The 19,689-nt window shown below is 61.7% G+C and overlaps 1 protein-coding gene across 2 annotated transcripts in view; it reads left to right on the forward strand.

Moving 5' to 3' along the window:
* The window catches only part of PAX7 (paired box 7), an 84,325-nt gene that overhangs the window by 57,168 nt on the left and 7,468 nt on the right, over window positions 1-19,689 (forward strand). The gene's annotated exons all lie outside the window — the stretch shown is intronic.

Raw genomic sequence — 19,689 nt, forward strand, 5'->3', positions numbered from 1 at the left:
CAGGCTTTGCGGTAGGTTCTGGAAGGTGACAGAGCCAGGTTGGGATGACCCGGTCCCAGAGCCCACTGTGCCGATCCATCTGGGAAAGCTGAAGCACAGAGGCTTCAGCGTCTGCCCGCAGATGTCAAGCTTCTCTCTCCTGAGACCAGAGGAACGAAGCTCAAGGCTTTGTCTGTCTTGCTCTGTGAGTGGGGTCCCTGAATGCCTCCCAATAGCGGCTTCCCCTCTGGCAACACTGGGAGTGCCCAGCCGAGCACCTCTGTGCTTCTGGGAGCACTGCCTGGGAGCACTTTGCCTGTGGTGTCATTCACAGCCCCACAGAAACTCTGCCCTTGGGGGAATAGGCTCAGAAACCTGCTGAAGGCCACAGAGCAGGCAGGGGGATGTGACGGGCCCCTGGCAGACCTGGGGGACCCTGGCACCACCTTCCCTGAGGCCCAGCAGTGTAGGGAGCACTAGCTCCCAGGAACTGAGCGGTCCCCGCTCACCTGGACCTCGGAGGTCCCTCTGCCTTTCTCCTCTCACTTCCGCTTCGTGTCTCCCGCCTTAGTGGGAGAGTCTGCGTTTGTAACAGGCATTTAAAATGAGTCTTGCTGGACCAGGGACAAGGGAGGAGGAGGGAGCGGGAGATTTGTAGGCAGGAAGGCAGGGAGGAGGATTGTGGGGTGTTAAATAGCCCAGAATTTTTAAAAAACTGATGCAAATCACTGGTAGGAGAGAAAATTATGTGCAATTACGTCCTGATATTGGAAGGGTTTGCCTAGCCCAGGCAACAAGATCTCATTAACAAGCAGAAAATAAGATTGAAATGGTGTGTAAAAGAGCTGAAAAATGAATTTGAATGCTGCGTTTGTCCACAATTACCCCCTCCTTCACACATATTTTATTGCAATTTTTTTATTATTCTTAATCTCTCCATTCCTCAAAGCAGATTGGGGACATCCTGGCATTACGGGGGCGCCAGGAGGAGGTGTGGCGGATTTCTTGCCCCCCTGAAAGGAGCCCCTTCTCGCGCACATTTTCCAAGGTTGGGTTTTGGAGGGATCAGAATTCATTTCTCCGGCTTAGCGGGTTGTAGGAACATGGGGCTTTAACCCCGGCCCACCGCGCCTCTGTGCCCCGCTCAGCCTTCCCGCCCTTCCGCTCTTCCCTTCCCAGCAGCTCTCCCGCCGCCACTTGCTCCCCTTTCCCTTCTCAGGGTCTCTTCCAGCCCTCCCCTTTCTCGAGAGGCCTCTCCCCCAGCCCCCCACTTAGAGGACGCCTGGGAGAGAGAAGCCGCTTGACCTTTGCTGACACGCCAAGACGCCAGCAACACAAGCTGCACTGGAGTTGTGGTTCTGCCACTTACTGAGTTGCTGTGTGGCCCTGGGAGGTGGTTTCACCTCTCTGGGCTTCATCTTCATCTGAAAATGGGAGTCCCTGCCTCCCGGGGGGAGCTGTGAGGATTAAGGAAGACCTTGAGCAAGTGACTGGCACGCAGTAGGTGCTTGAGACACGTTCGGCCACCCCCCCCCCCAGTGCCCTGGCCTCCACCTCTGCCTTCTTCAGCCCCAAACCTGAGTCTCTTTCTCCCTCCCCTCCTTTGCGCTCCCCTGTCTCTTCACCACCTTCACCTGCTGGAAAATGCCTGCGCAGTTTCCCATCAGTACAAGGGAGGCTGTCCACTGAGCGGCATCTCGGGGAGAGAGGACGCCGGGGTGCAGGGCACTCCCCGGGCCCCGGGGAAAGAGTTGGCTGGCACGGGTGGCTCACGCTGGCTCTGGGTGGTTTGCTCTTGGATGAGGGGAGACCTGGCTGAGTCACCCCGCCCAGGCTGCCATTTCTCACCATGCTGAGGGGTCAGCCTGAGGGAAGGGCCCAGAGTCCGTGGCCAGGTTTCCTTGGCCCAGAAGCCAAAGGCCATTTTGCCCTGTCTGCTCCCTGCAGAGGGCTCTCACCGACCCCAGTAATGGCCCAGGCTCACCCCAGAGCACGCGAGGGCCCCGCCGCGGCCCCGGTCAGGTGTCGGCCCACAGGGGCCCACGTGAGGGCCCCTTCCCTTTGCTTCTGGCCAGGCCAGGGGGACAGCGCTGGGCTGCTGGGTCAGAAAGTAACTGCGTGGGGTCCGGGCATCCCCGAGTCCTTCCAGTGCCCGAGACCCGCCCGGCTCTCACACCCAGACCCGCCCGGCTCTCACACCCAGTGCTGCCTTTATCTGCGGTTACCCCACCTCAGAGGGAAAAGTGGGCTTACTCCCCCCTGGCGGCACCGTGCCAAACAAAACCACCTGCTCCCGTCAATCAGAGGCCGGGCGGCTCACAGGGGAGAGCGGGGCTCAGCCTGTCTCCTGTGAAAGCAGACCCGTGTTTATGGCCTGACTTCCTCACCCCTTTTTCCTGGGTGGAGGGGAACAAGGGGGCAGCGGAGGACAAGGGGGTGGGGAGAAAAGTGAGGCCGGCATCAGGAACTTTCTGGACTGCTGGTGAGGAGGGCAGCTCACGCCTTAGGCTGGCCCTGCTAGGAACCGGGGCCTAATTTATTGCCCGGCTTCCTGGTGCCCTTGGGGGCTTTGCTGTGGAGGGAGGGAGGGAGGGAGGAGGGCGGCCTGGTCTTTTCTACCGAGAGGACAGAGTGGATTCTGGGAAGGTGGCACCTTGGGCGACTCCCCGAGTCTGGGTGAGAGATGTGGGTTGAAGGCAGCACCCCAGGATGCCCGGGCCCTCTCTGATGCCTCTCCAGCCAGACAGACACTACCCCTTGCGAAAGTGTGGGTGGGCGCCTGCCCCCGCCCCTTCCGTGGGCAGAGTAGAGGCCGGGCCTGACGCCTGCGAGGGGGAGATCTGGGTGCTTCCACACTGCACTTGATGTGGGAGGCCGTGGGCTTCAGGTCCTCAGCCAACGTGGAGGCAGCTGCTCATCTAGCTTGCGCTTGACTGTCACTCCCTATGATTCCCTTGGAATTAGTTTGTGTGGCTTCTGCTATTAATGCAGTGTAAGGAGGAGGCTCAGAAGAGAAACATACATGGCTGTCTCTGTCCTCGCCAAGTATGTTTTGGGGCAGACAATACCTACTCCCCACACTCGGTTTCCTGGAACAACTAGAGACTGGGTGTGGACAGTTCAGTGTGATTTCTGGTCAAACAGGAAGTTTGGGGAAGAGGGAGCATGGCGGAGGCTGCCTGGAGAAGGGGGTCCCAAGAGGAGGCCGTCTTTGCTTGGGGGAACAGGGAAGGTGAGCGCTAGTAATACGGCAGATACTGAGGTGTGGTAGTTCAGTCAGCTCCTGGGCACGGGCCCGGGGTCACACCCGGTCCCCTACTTGCTGTGTGGCCACTGGCAAGTTACAGCAGGATGAAGAGGATGAATAGAGACCATTTGGGGGAAAGACCCAGAACCCTGGTAGAGGAGAGCTCTCCTCTACCTTCCTTGTCCCTGGCCTGGTTAGAAATTGAAATAGTGATTTCTCTGCTCGGGACATTGTTTTCCTGGGACTGCAGGCCCCACTCTGTGCAGGCCAGGCCCGGTCCTGACTCGACAGTCAGGAGGTCTGCGTTCCCTCCCAGCTCTGCCTCTGCCCCAGTGTGTGACCTGCCTCGTTGTCTGTGCTCTGAGCCTCAGTTTCCCTGTCTGTGCAGTGAGAGAGAGCCCAACTGCTGGTAAGGAATGCCTTGGGGGTGCTCTGAGCCTCAGTTTCCCTGTCTGTGCAGTGAGAGAGAGCCCAACTGCTGGTAAGGAATGCCTTGGGGGTGGGGGGGGGTGGGATCCATCCTCCTGCCTGTGCTGCCCCGCACCCCCCTGGGGCCCCAGCCCTGGCTAGCAGGGCTTCCCAGAAGGCCAAGGCTTTAGGCAGGCAGAGCTGCCTGGCTTGGTGGGAAAGAATGCAAATAGCGGATTTGTCCTTCTTTCTGATTAGCACGGGGCCTCCGAACGAAACAGTTCAGCAGATAGAGGAGAAGAAAATGAGGGAGATTAGCAATTAATACTGCCGCCAGACTCAGACTCAGAGCTGCTCAGGCCGGTCCCCGGGGTCCCCATGGAGGGAGGCCGCCAGGATGGCTGGGCAGCCAGACCTGGGAGGCCAGGCCAGGCCCAGGTAGGAGGGCGGGGTGACTTTGAGGGCCCTCACAGGCCAACTTTCTCCCAGCCTCGCACGCGCCCCTTCTCTGCCATCCTCCCACGGCCGGCCCTGAGCCCATTCCCCCGCTTTTTTAAGACTTGGCCCTCTCCAGCGGCCTTCCCTCACCCCTCCTGTGGCTTCCCTGTTCTCCTGCCAGTTCACCAGTATAACCAAAGCACCTGTATTACCAGGTAAATAGGCAGTAATGATAATCATGGTCCCCTTTTCCTGAGCACTTACAGCAGGCCAGGTGCGGGGCTAATTCCTTTGGTGGATTTAACCCTCATAACATCTCCTTTGAAAGGTGAGAGCCTCTGTTTTCCCCCTCCCCAGCAAATGAGGGGGGTTTCAATCATTTGACTAAGGTAGGTGCTAGCCAGTGGCAGGCCGGAACCTGGCCCCAGCCTGCCTGGCCCCAGCCTGCCTGGCCCCAGGAGTGGTCTCCCAGTATATGTAAAGGAAACAGCCTGTTGCCTGCCTTCTGGTGAGGTCTTTGAGGCCCCAGGCCTGATTCTCAGGGACTAAGAGGCAGGAGACCGGGGTTATGCTGCTGACTCTGAAGTCCTACTCCTGGGCCTGGTCCCCTGCGCTATTTCTCTGCCTCGCTCGCCCCTCTGGGAAGTCCGGTTATTGCTAGTTCCTGTGCCCTATAGCTAATGGGAGAAGAAAAACATTGCTACGTGCCTAGCTTGTTGGCCTCTGCCTCAGGATGGGGTGCTGTGCGCCGTCAGGGGTTCCCAAGGCCGCGCAGTGAGTGGGTGCAGGAATTACTTCCCCAGCACCTTTCGTTTCTGTGTTCCTGCCTCCCCGTGTAGGCTCCTGTCCTACTGAACCCCCAACCCCAGAACCCCCACTCTGGATCCTGCTGGCAGCCCCTTTCCGCTCTCCCCACCTGTGAGCATTTCTCCGGCTCCTTGGGAGGGCAGGTAGTCTGCTTCAGGGTGGTGGCCCCTGGAGGCTTCTCGGAGCATCTGAGAGTGCATCCAGTGCCCCCAGGCATCTTTGGGGACCTTTGTGCCACTTCGAGCCCCTGCCAGCCTCTGTCCGTCTCCCCCACTCGGCCTCTTGTGCCTCCCAGTGACAGCCAGAACCTCCTTTGGCAGAGGACAGCCTCAACTGTCCAGCCAGGTCTGCCCCACTTACTCTCCTCCAGCCCTTCTCAGGCCTGCCCTGTCCCTCAGCCCAGCGCCTGCCTCTGCGGGTGGGCAGGAAACCAGCCTCTGACTCCTGCCTCCCTCTGCTTCCTCCTTTTCTCCCTTCCCCACTTCCTCGCTGATGCTGTCCTTTGGTCCACTCTCCCTCACCCACTTGCGTGTCCCCAGTCCCCCTCTCTCAGTTCCCATCCTCAGCCTCCCACACCTCCCGGGAGGACCCTTTCTCCCTCCCCGCCCCCAACCAGCTCTCCTATCCTCGCCTTCCTTCCTCGGCTGAGCCCACCCCCCATTTCCCCTTATCTCCCTCTGCTCTCATCTCCCAACTTCTCCTGCAAACCTCTTCCTTCTCTATCTCCAGCCCCTCAGTCTCCCTCCCCCGCCCCACCCCATTCCCTTTCCAGGCCGGTTCTCCTTTGTCAGCTCCGCCCAGCTCTCAGACTTCCCTGGCTGAGCCAGGTTTGGGGGCCCTTCCGCCGCTATACCGCTCAGAGTCCGAGGCGGTGGGGGTGGCAGTGCTGAAGATCGGGGTGGGGTGGCCGTCTGGCCAAATGGATCCTCGCTCGGCCCCTCCCTGCGCTCTGCCTGCCACCACCGCGCCTTTGATCCATGGCCCGAGGCCGCCTGGCAGTGGAAAATGCGGGGAGACAAAACCACTCAGTCAAAGTGATTCCCAACAACTGTCTCCCCGAGATAAGGACGCTCCGGCTTGGCGGCCTGCTTAATTCCTGCTGCCCGGCCTGGGATGGGGGGCAGTGGCGGGCCTGGGCGCCCCAGGAACGCTGAGCCGCTGCGTGGGCCGTGGGTGCGGGTGCCGGTCCCGTACTGCCTGCGCCGTCCAGGGCAAGCACTAGCCACCGGGGCAGGGGCCAGTGGGCAGGCCGGCTGGCTCCGGAGAAGCAGACAGACCCTTCCTGGCTGCGCTTACAGTGAGAACTTCCTGCCGCTCTCCCCACCCACTCCGCGGCCCTCTCCCTCCAGCGCACTTGCTAGAACATTCTCACCTCCCTCCTTTCCACTTAGCCAGCCTTATTCACCTCTGGTTTCAGCTCAGAGGTCATATCCTCCCGGAAGTCCTCCTGGATCCTCCAGTCTGAGTGACCACACTCTCTCCCAGAGACGCGGTTTCACCTCCAAGTTCTAACCTTCTAGAAGTCTCTATCCCGAAAGTAAGGACCAGGCTGTCCTGGTGGCCCGTGTCCCTAGCACAAAGCCTGGCAGAGTCGGGGTCCAGTAACAGCTGTGGGCATGCCAGGGCACCGTGCCCTTCCATTCTGTGCCCAGCCCACGGCCCCTGCCTTCAAAGAGCTCCTTATTTCTGCAGGAGACAAAAGAACAAACCAGCAGCCAGAGCTTCCGGAGAGCAGTGATGCACCCACCAAGGGGTTGTGGTGGGTGGAGAAGTGCCCGTGACCGTGGCAGCCCACTGCCAGTGCTTTCCTGAGGGCAGGCCAGCCTGGCTACGCTGGGAGGACCTTCTGGAGACAGACACCTTTCTTGGCAAATAGGACTCCAACTTGGGGGGTCAGGTGGAGCTAGTGAGGTCAAGAGAGAACCTGCCCCAGCCTAATCCTCCACCTCCAGGGAACCCTCAGGAACAGAGGAGGAGGGGAGCAGGGCTTCCAGGTGGGCTGAGCCAGAGGTGTTGGGGAGGCAGGGCTGGGTTTCTGATAAGGAGCGTGGGGCCTTTCCCCACGCAGCCGTGAGACCCCTCACCCCCCAGCTTTGTCAAGACTGGGAGAGCAGCTTCTTTGCAGACAGGATAAGGAGGATGTTTAAACTTAGCCCAGACTCCCCCCGACAGGCCACAGCATAGTGGGGCCGGCACCTCCCTGTTCAAAGAAGGCACAGTTGGAGGCAGCCTGGATCAGGGAGCTTGCCCCTTCCCACCTCTTGACCAGCACCGTGGTGCCCCCACCCCTTGCTCTCGGAAGTGACTTGATTGAACCGAGAGCCCTCGCCAGCAATCTCCAAGCTAAGGGGCGTCCGAGAAAGGGTTCACCTAACCCAGATAGAGACCCCACCACGGCCCTGCAGGGGCCAGTGCCTGCAGGGACTCGGGACTTAGCAGGGCTTTTCCCGCATTGCCAATGCTCGGTCACCTCAGAGGGCCGGTGGGCACCTTTGCGGCCATCCCGTCTCTGCTCTGCGTGGCACAGCAGTGCCCACTTTGACCCCCCCCCCCGTGGCAAGACAGTTAGGGGGTCAGCAGAGCGTGAGGACTCAGAATGCAGCCCCCTTGCCAGGCAGGCTGGGGGTCTGACCTGCAGCAGAGGATTAAGGTCCCATGAGGGTCCCGGCAAGTGTCTTATCACAAAGGGGACATATCCAGGCTGAAATTGAGACCTGATGCCCAGGGCTGGAAGCGCCTAAGCCCCTCCCACGGGGGCGTCCTTCCCGTCCAGCCACAGATAATGGCCTCCCCAGCATCCTTCCCTGAGCCCTGGGAGCTGACTTCAACCCCAGACAGCTCTTTGCTCCCGCTGTGGGCCCACCTGGGGTCCTGCACTGCCTCGCTCCTTCACCGCTATAGTCCGCGATAAAGACACGAGCCGCCCTGCTTGGTTTAAACCTGGCAATGCAAGGCCCCTGTGCACCCAAGAGCGATTTGATGCTCGCTGAGGCCTCCTGAGAGCCTGAGGTCTCCGTGCCCATTTTGCAGACTCAGAGAGGCAAAGCTCAAGGTCGGTACCCAGGGACACAGCGTCTGATGCCCGAGAGCAGCTGTCCCCAGTGCGGGCGCTCAGAGCCTCGAGGCGGCCCTTGCCGTGGCCTGTCCGCGGCCGACGTGCTCCTCCCAGGGGCATGTAAGGAGCACCGGCTGAGATGCCCTGTTTGTGCCCTTCCTGCCCCTGCCCCAGCTCTCACCGGCCCCGCCAGCTCCCAGCGACTCCGAGTGGCTGCTCCGGACAGCAGAGGGACAGGAAGGCAGGGCCCGGAGAGAGGCGGCATCCCTGGGAGGCCAGAGGGAGAAGCCGGGGCCCCGGGAGGTGGGCTGGGACTCTCCCGCGGCACAGCCCTGGACAGCACCGGCAGCCAGCAAGACGGGGTCCCGGCCTGGTGCCCGCGCTTGGGGCCACCCGGCACACCGGGCTTCTGGCACATTGTTGGGGGTGTGCAGGGTGGGGGAGCGCAGAAGCGCCTGGGCATGGGACAGACCCATGGAGAGGGCGGTGAGGGTGGCTAGTAGCAGCAGGGAGATAGGCAGACAGAGACCCTCTGAAAGCCGGGTGGGGTGGGGGTGGAGGGAGACAGGAGCATGTGAGAGAGGGGGGCGCAGCGGAGAGGCGAGAGCAGAGACAGAGAGCAGGCAAGCCCCGGAGACCCAGGCTGAGGGTGCCCAGGCGGCGGCGGGAAGTCCGTGTACCTGGAGGGAGGTGGGCTTCAGAAGTGGGATGGGCCGCGACCAGGGAGGGTACCCCAGCTCTGGCTGTGTGGTTGCAGCTTAGGGAGGACAGATAGTGCGCTGTCAGACACACCGAGGTCACCCCGGCCCCGCCGGTGTGGCAGGAGGCCTCCTGGGCCTGCCAGAGCCGGCTGTGTCCTCGCTCTCCTCTCCCACCCACAGGCCGGGGCCCCAGCGGGGACCTCTCCCCACGCAGAGGGGGGCCGCGGCCTAGAGCCCAGGTGCTGTGCGCCTGCGCCGGCCCCCGCCCATCCCCCGGCGCAGGGAGCCCCGAGCCCAGGGTGAGAAGTCCTGCCCTTTCGTCAAGTGTTTCTCTTTAGTTCCAGATGCCACCCTGACAGGTGCCCCCCTGTGATTAATGTCCCCCCCTCGGCCTGGGAACAGCCCCACCTCCCCAGGCCACAGCTCGTGGAGGTGCTGGAGGGCGGCACAGGGCCTCAGGATTCCCCACCTGGCCCCTCCCTCTGCTGGGACCCCTGTCCAGGCCACCAGGCCACCAGGAGCGGGGCGCAAACCCCGCATGTGAGCGCCCTCCGCCGAGCTGGTTCCCCGAGGCTGCGCTTCCTCCACGTCTTGGTCTTGCTGACTGTGTGATGGTTTTGCCGCGGTCGGGATCTGAGTCAGCAAAGTGCCCAGCACCCCTAGGGGCCTGCAAGAGCCCCCGTCCCCCCACCCGATGATGGTGTCAATAGTGGTGGACTCAGGACACAGACGTGTTGCTCTGACTCTGCTGGTGACGCCGGGAGGTGAACTTGACCGCCAGCCCCTGCGTGGGAACGCAGGCTTGGGCAACATGAAGCCCTCGCTGGGTGATCGTGAGCAGGAGGCTGGACCTCCCTGGGCCTGCGTTTCCTTCTCTGTGATTTGCAGGTGGCAGCAGTAGCAAGGTCACAGGTGGTTGTGAGCGGCGGTGTGCTAACACGTGAAGGGCTTACAACTGTATTTGGCATGGTGTGCGCAGCGAAGAAACATTAGCCAGGGTTATAACAGGTTACAGCTGGAGGTACAGTCGGCACAGGAGCTGGGTGATCGTGGGAACTGGGGTCTGGGGGTGCATGCACCTTAGGCTCGGATGCCAGTGCCTTCCCTGCCTGACCCACCCCTGCCTCGCCTGTCCCGCCTGCAACGACAGCCCCCAGCTGCCCCCTCCTGCATCTCTCCAGGGCCTGGGGACTGAAGAGAGACAGCATCTCTCTGGGAAGGTCCCCAGCCTCTTGTTTGTCTGGTATGTCGGAGCCGTGGGCACGTTTTTTTGCTAATTTTGTGGCTGCCTTTATCAAATAAGGATTCACAGGCGCTTTATCCTTGATAAGTGGATTAGTCGGTGAGCTAAACAAGGTGCGGGACGCTGGGGCTGCCCCAGAGAAGATATTTGTTTTGCAAAGAATGGAGGCTTCGTTCCCTGCCCACGCGGGGCGCCACTGGCTGGAGGGCCCTCCCGGCGCCTTGTGAGGGGCAGGGGGGCCCCGACTCGGGCACTCCCCCATGCAAGCAGGAAGTAGGAGGGAGGCTGGTCCCAGGGGAAAGATCCTCAGGTCCATGTGGGAGAGGGCGTGGAACACCCGCTCTACGCACTTATACCCAGCCAACTGGGGTACCTGGGCTCACTTCATTGGGGGTGCCCGCTCTCTGGGCAGCTGCCACCTCCTCTGCCCCCTCTTCTTCCCCCTAGCCTCTGCACTTCCTTTTCGTTTCCTCTCGTCCTCCTCAAGCGCTTCGGAAGACCCTTGCAGGTGATCAGATGAGGATAAGCCCTGGTCCTCACCTCCGCAGGCAAAAGCAGGGAAGCCAAACTAAGGGAAGCCCCCCCCAGGTGACAGCCAGAGGCAAATCTGGGTTCACCCTGGGTTTCTCAGACTTCACCCCAAGTGCCCCGCCCATGGGTGGAGTTCCTCCTGAGGCCTGGGGGTGGGGTGCGGTGGGGTGGGACTCAGCAGGCTTCCTGTGTCACCTTTGCAACACGCTCCTTTTGCCTTCTTGGCTGCTGTGATGCCAGACGTGCTTGTCATCACAATGAAGTAATTTCCCGCCGGGTCAGTTGACTCCCAGGAAGTTGCACCATATTGTCTTGTGAGTTTCCGGCTCTCCCTATGATGAGCCATGTAACATCAGGGGTGTTGGGACTGAGGTGGGGTGCATAGAAAGCTGGGGGACCAAAAGCCAATCACAGGAGCCTTCCTGGATTGTGCAACAGGTTAAAGCGCAGCACTGTGAGGTTAAGCCACAGCTGCTTCAGCACGAGTTCAATACCCGGGCAGGGAGGTGATCACATGGCACAGCAGACCTCTCCTGACCCGCCCGCTGCTCCCCTCAGCAGTGTACTTCGTTGATCTGCCTGTTCTGCTCCCCACTCTGTCCCTGGTGAATCTTCTCCCCTGCATGTCTAACCTATACCCTAGTTCTGTATGCTTAAATAAATCATAAAAAAAAAAGACAGTCACGGAAGGAAGCAGAGAGACCCAGGACTGGGGTGGATTGTGAGGTCATGTCAGGAGGCAGCCGGGGGAGGTCAGAGCAGGGAGGGGCTTCCAGTGGCGTCTCCGTGGAGAGCCGGGGATGGGAGAAGTGGCCAGGAAGGAGAGGACGTGATGGGAGATGGCTGGTTGCCTGCTGGTGCCGTCTCGGGGGAGCAGGAGTTTGCTTTTTGTCCCCGTGTGTGGTAGAGTGCCAGGCCTGAGGTTGCTTTGCTGCGCGGAGTCCAGAGGAGGGGGGCGGGGCCGAGACGCTGGAAGGAAAGAAAAGGCCCGAGCAGCCTTCGGGGTCCCCAGCTGGTCCGAAGCAGCGTCTGTCCTCCCCAAGCTGCCTCCAGCTGAGTGTGATTTTGCTATTTATTTACATGTAATTATTGCTATGAGGTGCAGATATTAACGCTGTCAAGAGCAATTTGCTCTGACATTTTTCACTCGCTCAGTGCCCCCGCCGCTCTCGATGGAGCCCAGGGCTCTTCCCGCTCGGCCTCTGCACACTCGTGGCCGGCCGCAACCACCCAGCCGGCGAGGCGTGGCGTCGCAAAGCTCACCCGGCTTCTCTGCACACCGAATTTGGTCTGGGAGAGGGTTGGCCGGGCCCTGCTCCCCCGGCCTGGGATGGCTCAGGGGCTCTCTGCCCTGACTTCCTCAATGAAAATTGGGCAGAGGCCGAGGCTGGAAGGGGGCAGCTGGCAGAGGCGGGGCGGCTCCTCCGGGAGGTGGGGTTTGTGCGCCCAGCCCCAGGCACGGGGGTCAGGCATGGCAACTGGCACCCTCCCAACCCCATTCCCGATCACCCCAAAGAAAGCCCCTCTAACTAGAGGGGGACATTCACACAGTGGACCCAGCAACAAAGAGGCTACCCCGCCAGGCACCTTGACAGACCACGGGGATGGTACGGGCGGGGGGGGGGGCCGAGCTCACCCCGCGTGCATCCTTTATGAAGGTGCTAGAAAGGGAATCCACTTTGGCCTCAGTTGTTCTGAGCTCAGAGCAGCCCACCGCCTGCCAGCTGTGCAGACCTGGGCCAGGTCTGCAGCGCCCTGAGCTATAACCAGGACAGCCAGCGCCCACGTTCATGGTCTGTAAGACGTGACAGTGGCCCGTTCTTGGTCATGCCCAAAAGCATCAGTAGAGCTCTGGCACCGTGGCCGCCTGGCCGTGAAGCCAGCCGCCCCCACGGCGGCCATCACAGCAGGTGCCGTGGGTGGGCCTGCGCCTCGCAGCTTCAGGACAGTCCTGAGTCCGGACAGCACGGTGGTGCAGTCTGTGCACAGCAGGTGCTTGGCTCATAGTAGGTGCTTAGCCGTGGGAGGCTCTCGTCACTTTCCGTGGGAGCCACTCCGTAGCCAGGGACCCTCTCACAGGGAAAGCTGAAGTGCGTTCACTCATTGACCCCCTGAAGGGATTTGCTCCTTGGAGAGGGCAGGCGAGCCCAGAGCTCTCAGGGCCATGAGTCCTTAACGCATTGTGATGTGTGCCAGCTTGTCTGCCCAGGTACTAACGAGGCCTCCTTGCCACTGCTCACTCCCTGCCACGGTCAATCTGCGTCCTCATCTCTGGCAATTACCAGGGGGAGCCCTCCCCCAGGCCAGCGCGCCCCACCCCTCCTCCTCCCTCTCCTGGGCTGGGGCCCTAGTGAAGAGAACCCCTCCCGCCCCCCAGCCTCCTGGCCCCCCTCCTTCCCTGGCTGAGCCAATTAGGGCCCTGACACCTGGAGCCACTGACAAACTGTTTCTGTCACTTGCTCTCTGTCTCTCATTAGGGCTCAGAGGAGCTGGGAGCGGAGGGGAGGGGGAGAGATGGGATCTTTCATGCTTAGTAAGGCCAGATACATTAATTACAAAACGGCCATTTGCCGCGTGAAAGTGTGCTAATTAAATTTATGCAATCATTATCTTTAAATAGTCATATCTTTCCCGGCGATCGGCCCCTTCCTTCTCCAACCCCGCTGCTGCTCTGAGCAGTCTCTCTAATCCCCCGTCCGCCATTATCACGCCATCAGAGAGGGTCTCTGAATCCACCGCACTCTGCCAGCGGTGGTGCCCGCCCGGGGCCAGGAGCCCTCAGACCCATCCTGGCAAGGACACCTTCAGACTTGGGCCAAGCCAGGGTTTGCCCAGGGAGGGGGCCAAAGCCAACTCCACCCCCCCACCCCACCCCCCAGTATTTCCAGATATTTCTAGATGTTTCCAGATATTTGGAAGTTAATTCCAGACAGGCCCTTAAACTTCTTGGGCAATAACTGGGAAGTCCTCCTGTCTCCCTGCTTTCAGATAGGCTTGAGCTAAGCTGCAGGGACCCCCGTGGTGGGGAGGATGTGACACCCTCCTGCCACAGACTCTTATTTCATTCAACTAGTTCTGTGTCTGGCCCTGTGCAGGGGGGGGCGTGAGGTGGGGGGGGTCTAAATTGACTCATTCATTGATTCATTGGCTCATGAACTCACTCAGCCAATGTTTGTTGGGTACCTACTGTGTGTCAGGCACCAGGAATAGCCCTCCAAGTCTGCCCCAGCAGCCCCTGGCCAGCTCCCAGGTCAGGGTCTGTCCATGCCCAGAGGGCAGTAGAGTTAGAAGTCGCCTTAGTCAAGGCTCCGACCCAAGCCTTCCCCGGCCTTTCTGAGGTTCCTACCAGAATCTCAGCTGACTCCTTCTCTGCAGAAATTATTCTCCCTGCTTCCCTCTCCAGCCCAACAAAGCCTGGCTCTTGAGTCTGCTGGGGCCTGGTATAAGGAACTCCCACAAGGAGGGGAGAGGTAAGCAGGTGGCAGTTGAGGCGGGGAGTCCCCCTCCTGGTCAGAGACGGCCTGTGCCCGGCCTTTTCCACGGGCCCTGGGAGCAGCTGAGGTTGGTGGGCAGTTAGAGGGGCCACCAGGACGGGCCCATGCACCTGAGCAGTAGCCACACACACGAGAGTCAGGCCGGCTCCCGCCCACCCTGTGCACGACACAGTATTCACATCACACACGTGTGCACGTCACACCTGCCACACCTGCACAGTCCACCCTCATGCACATCTGGCAGACAGGCGTGCACACGCACGCGAGGCCGGAGCCACCGTGGAGCATGAAGACTGAGGCCAGGAGCAGGCGGGGCCTGGGCCAGAATTAGGGGGTCAGGGGTTCTTGGCCTAGTGCTGCCACTCACCCTGAAGGGGGTTCTGGGTGAGCCTCAGCTTTCTCAGTTTCCTCACCTGAAAATGGGGTAGCAGAGTCCTGAGGTTCAAGGGCGATGCCCTGGAGACTGGAAGATGCGGTGCAGGAAGAAGGCCGAAGCCAGCCAGCCGGGCAGGGAAGCGGAGGGAGGCCAGGCTGGCGGAGGGCTCTGGAGGCTGGAGGAGGGGGGCTGGCACTGGCTGTCCTGGAGGGGGCGGGGGAGCTGCTGCGGAGGAGGTGGGGGGTGGAGTGTGGCAGAGATGGCCATGAGCAGACAGACGGAAGGCGAGGGGGGGATGGACTCAGAGACCCGCAGGAAATCTTGTTTGGAAGCTCAAAGTCAGCACCCGAAGCCCATTACTGCTGTCCACAGGGGGCAGGGAGAGGGGAGGGGGCCCAAGATCCTCTTAGCTGAGCCGGAGCAGGCGAGGGGGAGGGGTGGCCGCTGCCTGGGTGGGGATTTCTCACTTGCACTCATCTCGGTGTGGAGCTGGGAACAGGCCAGGACGGGCAGGGTGTTTGTGGGGTGTGTGAGTGTCCCCCGGGGGAGGCACTCAGGGCTTGCGTGGGCGGCGAGGTGCCCGGTGCAGGTGCCCTGCCCGGGTGTGTCCTGTGGGTGTGTGGGCATGCTGGCGGGCAGTGGTTCTCAAGCTTGGCTGCCCGTAGAGTCAACCAGGGAGTGAGCTTTTAAAGGTCCCCTGGTCCCTACCCACCCACCAAGCGATGGGAATCTCTGGCGGGTGGGGCTGTTGCACCAGCATTTGAAAAGACTACCCCTGGTGACGCCACTGGGCAGCATGGTCGGTCGAGATTGGGTGAAGCAAGCCAGTCTCTGCCCTCCAACCCCAGCCTGTCCCCGGGAGGTCCTGATGGACACTGAGATGGACCCCAGGCCCCAGGTCCTTGGGAACCGGACAAGCCACGCCCTGGCCTGCCCCCGACCACCCCCAGCCTGGACAGTTCCTGGTCCTTGGGGCCAGACTTGAGGCAGTGCAGAAAAGCCCTATGTTCTGTTCCTGGGTACCTGCCCTGTGCCCCCCACAGTGGGACTGACTGCCCCCCAGACCTGTCCTCTCGCCCCTGTGGAAGTCGGGGGTGGATGACTTAAGAGAGGCCAGGGCTGGAGTCGGTTCTGAGGCGTGGAGAGAAAAGCTCTGTGCGCCAAGGCTGGTGGTGGTCCTAGGGGGCCGGACCCGGCCTGGGGGCCAAGCGGTGGCCACTCCCCCAGTGCTCTCTCTCCCTGACCCCCTCCCCCGCAGCCCGTCTCCCGTCCTGAACACGGGGCGGGCGGCCTCCAGGATGCTTCCCAGGGGTCCCGTGTGTTTAGGGTGTGTGCTTGAGGAATGCGCTTGGGAGTGGGTGTGGGCGTGTGGGACACGGTCACGACGCCGTCCCGGGCTTCAGGGACGAGCTGCTTGGGGATCCTGTCTTGCGTCTCTGCGTGGAGGTGCCAGCCCACCGCTCCGGGCCGTGTGCAGGTGGCGAATCTGGGCCTCAGCAGACAGGACTGGCCATGGACAGATTCACCGGCAGCCCCCACGCCTGCTGCCAACCCCTTCTCTGCAGAAGGGGGCGTACAGGCCAGAATGGGGGTGACTTACCCCCGACTCCTCTGAGAAGGCAGGCCCAGGTTTTTGCGGGGAGGGAGGGAGGGAGGCAGAGCGGTTCTCTGTTCAGAGAGCACCACTGTGTGCGCAGACCCGTAGGGACGAGGAGGTGACGGGGGGGCCTGGCCTCAGTGGGGAGAACGGCCCTGACTGTCCACGGCCGCCATCCTCCCGCCATCCTGCCCCGGGTGCCGGGGTGGAGGCCGCGTGCAGCAGGGAGGGCAGGAGGCGCCTGGCAGTGTCGCGACACGCCCTGCACACTCACCCCTTCACCCGGCCCTCGACGCTGGGGAGCTGCCACCACCGTCTCCCCCATTACACAGAAGTGAACACTAAGGCCAGAAAGGCAGAGGCCGAGCACACGTGGGACGCCCTGGCCGTTGGCTGGCCGGGCGCCCTCGGCTACCCTGCTTCCCCTCTGGCTCCTCTCGGCCCCCTGGGGCAGTGGGGCTCCCCAAGCTGCCCGCTGGGTCTCATCACGGTCACCTCCCCCTCCCTCTCCAGGTCCTGCGTCCAGTCCCCTGGCCCTTCATCCCTTTCTCCTGCCTCTGCCCCCACCCACCCCAGCCCTGCCCCAGAGCCCCAGACGGAGATCGCCCCTTCTAATTGCAGCCTCGCCCCCAAAGCCACGTTTGGTTATCACAGAGGGTGCAGATCTCCCAGCTCAGCTCCTCGGTCCCAGGCCCTCAGGGCCAGCTCAGGAATGGAGGGAATTAATTACATTTTTCCCATCCCCTTCTTTTAAAGTAGGGGAGCGCGCCCGCACGTCCCTAGGGAGGGGGTGCCCAGCAGAGGATGTGGAGGGGGGCTGGCACTGGGCTACCTCGGCCCCCACCCTCGAACCTGCAAGCCTCTCCCCAGCGGGCGGAAGGGGGTGAGGCTGCCCCTTATTGATTTAGTCTGGTGGAGGCTGGGACTGATTTAGAGCAGAGGGAGAGGAAGGGGCTGGGGGCGGGCGGGGGCCACGCTGGGGGGGAGGGAGAGGAAGGGATGGCTGTCACTCAGCCTGACGGACAGCCCGAGATTTGCCTTCAGATAAAACCTTACAGATGTGGAGGTCGGTATTGATTTTGAGTTAGTAACGGTAACGTACCAAGAAGTAATACATTAGTGAAAGCAAGGTCACCGGGAAAAAAGTAACACCCACCGGAGGAGAGGTCCCAGCATTCTTGAGGGGGGGGATTACCGCATCAGACCAGGACTTCCTCAAGTTCAAAAGTTTGCAGGCCCCAGACCTCTGCTGGGCCCCTAGCCACAGCAAGAGCTTCCTGCTTCTGCGGGCAGAGAGGGGCTGCCAGGGGCCGCGCCCCAGGGCTGAGAGGGTCCTGCGCTTCTTGGAGGCGGGACTGCGAAGGGCTTCTCCCCCCACCCCCCCAACCTGTCGTTGGGGGGACACAGCTAGGGCCCGGGGACTGGGTTCAGAGCCCAGCTGTGCCCTCAGGCGATGTCATCTCTAATGCCCCCTTTCGGCCCCCCCGTGCCTTGGTTTCCCCACCCGCAGAATGGGGGTGATACTAGCTCATGGCTGAGGAGGCCATGCTTTCCCTTCTGGGCTCTGCTTGGAGGCGGCCCTGGGTCTGCTTGGCAAGGCCTGGAGGCCAGGGCAGGGTGAGCTGGAAGCCTGCAGGCCTGCAGGGGAGCGAATGAATGGGGAGAGGGAGCAGCTGCCCAGAGGTGGGCTGGATTTGAGGTTCCAGGTACCTCCCAGCCACCGTTGCCGAAGGGAAGAGATCCCCGCGCCTGAGCTGTTTCTGAGCAGTCTGTGGGTGGCCCCTAGCCAAGGACCCCGAGCCCCTAGCCCCCCCCCACAAGCCCCTTCTGACTGAGGACCCCAGGGGGGCGGAGCTGGGGTGTCCAGCCTCCACACTAGCATCCTGCCATTTCTTGGTCTCTGGGCACGCTCCCGCCTCAGGGCCTCTGCACTCCGCTGGAAGCTCTTTTGCTCTTCCCGTCACTGGTTCTTTTTGCTCTTGCTGGATGTCAGCTCCTTGGGGACACCTGGCTGCCTGCGCCCCACGCCCCCTTTCTTGCCCTCCCTGGCGTGTGTCAGGATCAAATCACGCTATTTACCCCCGTGCTTGTCATTAGCCTCCTCGCTGGGACTGAGGACGTGAGTGCGGAGTTGCTGATTCTTGCTGCTGTCGCCTCAGTGCCCAGCTCCGTGTCTGCTGCTTAGCGGGCGCTTGTGAGTGTGAGTAGGCATGACTGGCATGACTTCCCGGGGCGGTTCCAGGCTCACAGCATGGAGCAGGCATGGGGGGGGGCGGCACTGGGCTGCAGAGATACGGTCCCACCTGCCCCCCCAGGGGGCACAGTCCCGCCCTTCTCCAGCCTGGTCTCGCAGTACCCTGGGAGCTGTTTGTTGAATGAATGAATAAGTAAAGGGTGTTTTTGTCATTTGCTGTGGTTGGGGTTGGGGCCAGGTGGGAAGGGGTGGGAGGAGTCAAGACAGGCAGCTCAGAGGCGCGATCAGAAGCAGCCTTGGTCCTAGGAGGTACCGAGGGGCCACGGGTAATTCTTGAGCCACACGGCTGCATTTGCGGGACTCGGTCTTGTACAATGAACAGGACACAGCTTCCAGCCTGTCCCCAAACATGCTCATCCCCTTCCCACTCCCCACCCCTCCGCCCCCACCACATTGTCTCTTCTGGGCTGGGTACCTTGATGATGTGTGAAAAGGCAGCTCAGGAAGGCAGAGCTGACAGACCCTCCCGAGAGCCTCTTGCCCCCACAACAGTCTTCTGATGGGAGGGAAGGGGAGGCCTGTGTGTTTGCTCAGAGCTTGGCTTGGGGCCTGGGGGCAGGGTTCATGCCTGATGTGTGGGGAAGGAACGAGATGGGTGGTGATTTTCTCAGCTGAGGTGAAAAGGAAGGTCTAGATGGGAAACCGACAGGCGGCCTGAGAGATTCAGGTCCCCTCACCCCAGGGCAGGGCTGGATTCCTGAGTTTGCTCCCAGGTCCCCCTGGCAAACTCCACAGGCCCCGGACATGCCGTCTGGTCAGCCAGAAGCCACAGGCACAGCCCAGTCCACGTGAGCCCACACCCCACCCCTGCACAGGTCTCCCAGCACCCCCATGGACTCTTCCCTTGCAGAGCCCCTGAAGCACATGCAGCACACAGTTTGGGGGGACCTCAGCTCCCTGAAACAGCGCTGCTGCCCGGGGGAGCCATGGCTTCTCCCACCGAGACTTTTGCCCCGTTTGCCTTTGCCGTTTCGGGGGGCCCACACACCATTACGCCCCTCACTGGCCGCAGCCCTGGCTGGCCCTGCCCCCTTGCCTCTGGCTCCGGAAGGGGCTGGGGGAAGCCGACAGAGGAGGGAGGACTCCAGGGCAAAGGAGTATGAGCAGGGAGCACTGTGGGAGGAGTCAGGCGAGGCCCTACCCCATTCGACCCTGCCCAGGAGTGAACTACAGCCTGTCCCCCAAATGAGACTTCTAATGGGGTCACGCGCCTAAGACTCACCTGTGAGAGTCAGTCTGGACATGATCAGGTGAGCAGGGTCGGGCCAGGACTCTGAGTTCGGGGGACCCCAGCCCTCCGTGGGCCTCAGTTCCTTCATCTGGGGATTGGGCCTTAGAGCCCACAGCCCTGCAGGCTCTGGAGTGGGAGAGCCATGTGCACTCCTTGGAGGGTGTCCTGCACCCTCAGCACCCTCCCTGTGCCAGGCCAGGTGCAGAGCCTGCCCCTGCTGCCAGTGCCCTTGGAGAGGGGTCCACACCCCACTGTGCCTGAGGACTGGGGGTGCTAAAGAAGCTAAGGGACACGGGGCCTGCTCAGCTAGCAGGTGGGAGGGCCCTGA

This window comes from Condylura cristata, unplaced genomic scaffold (assembly GCF_000260355.1).
Source record: "Condylura cristata isolate star-nosed mole 26May11 unplaced genomic scaffold, ConCri1.0 scaffold00008, whole genome shotgun sequence".
Classification (NCBI taxonomy): domain Eukaryota; kingdom Metazoa; phylum Chordata; class Mammalia; order Eulipotyphla; family Talpidae; genus Condylura; species Condylura cristata.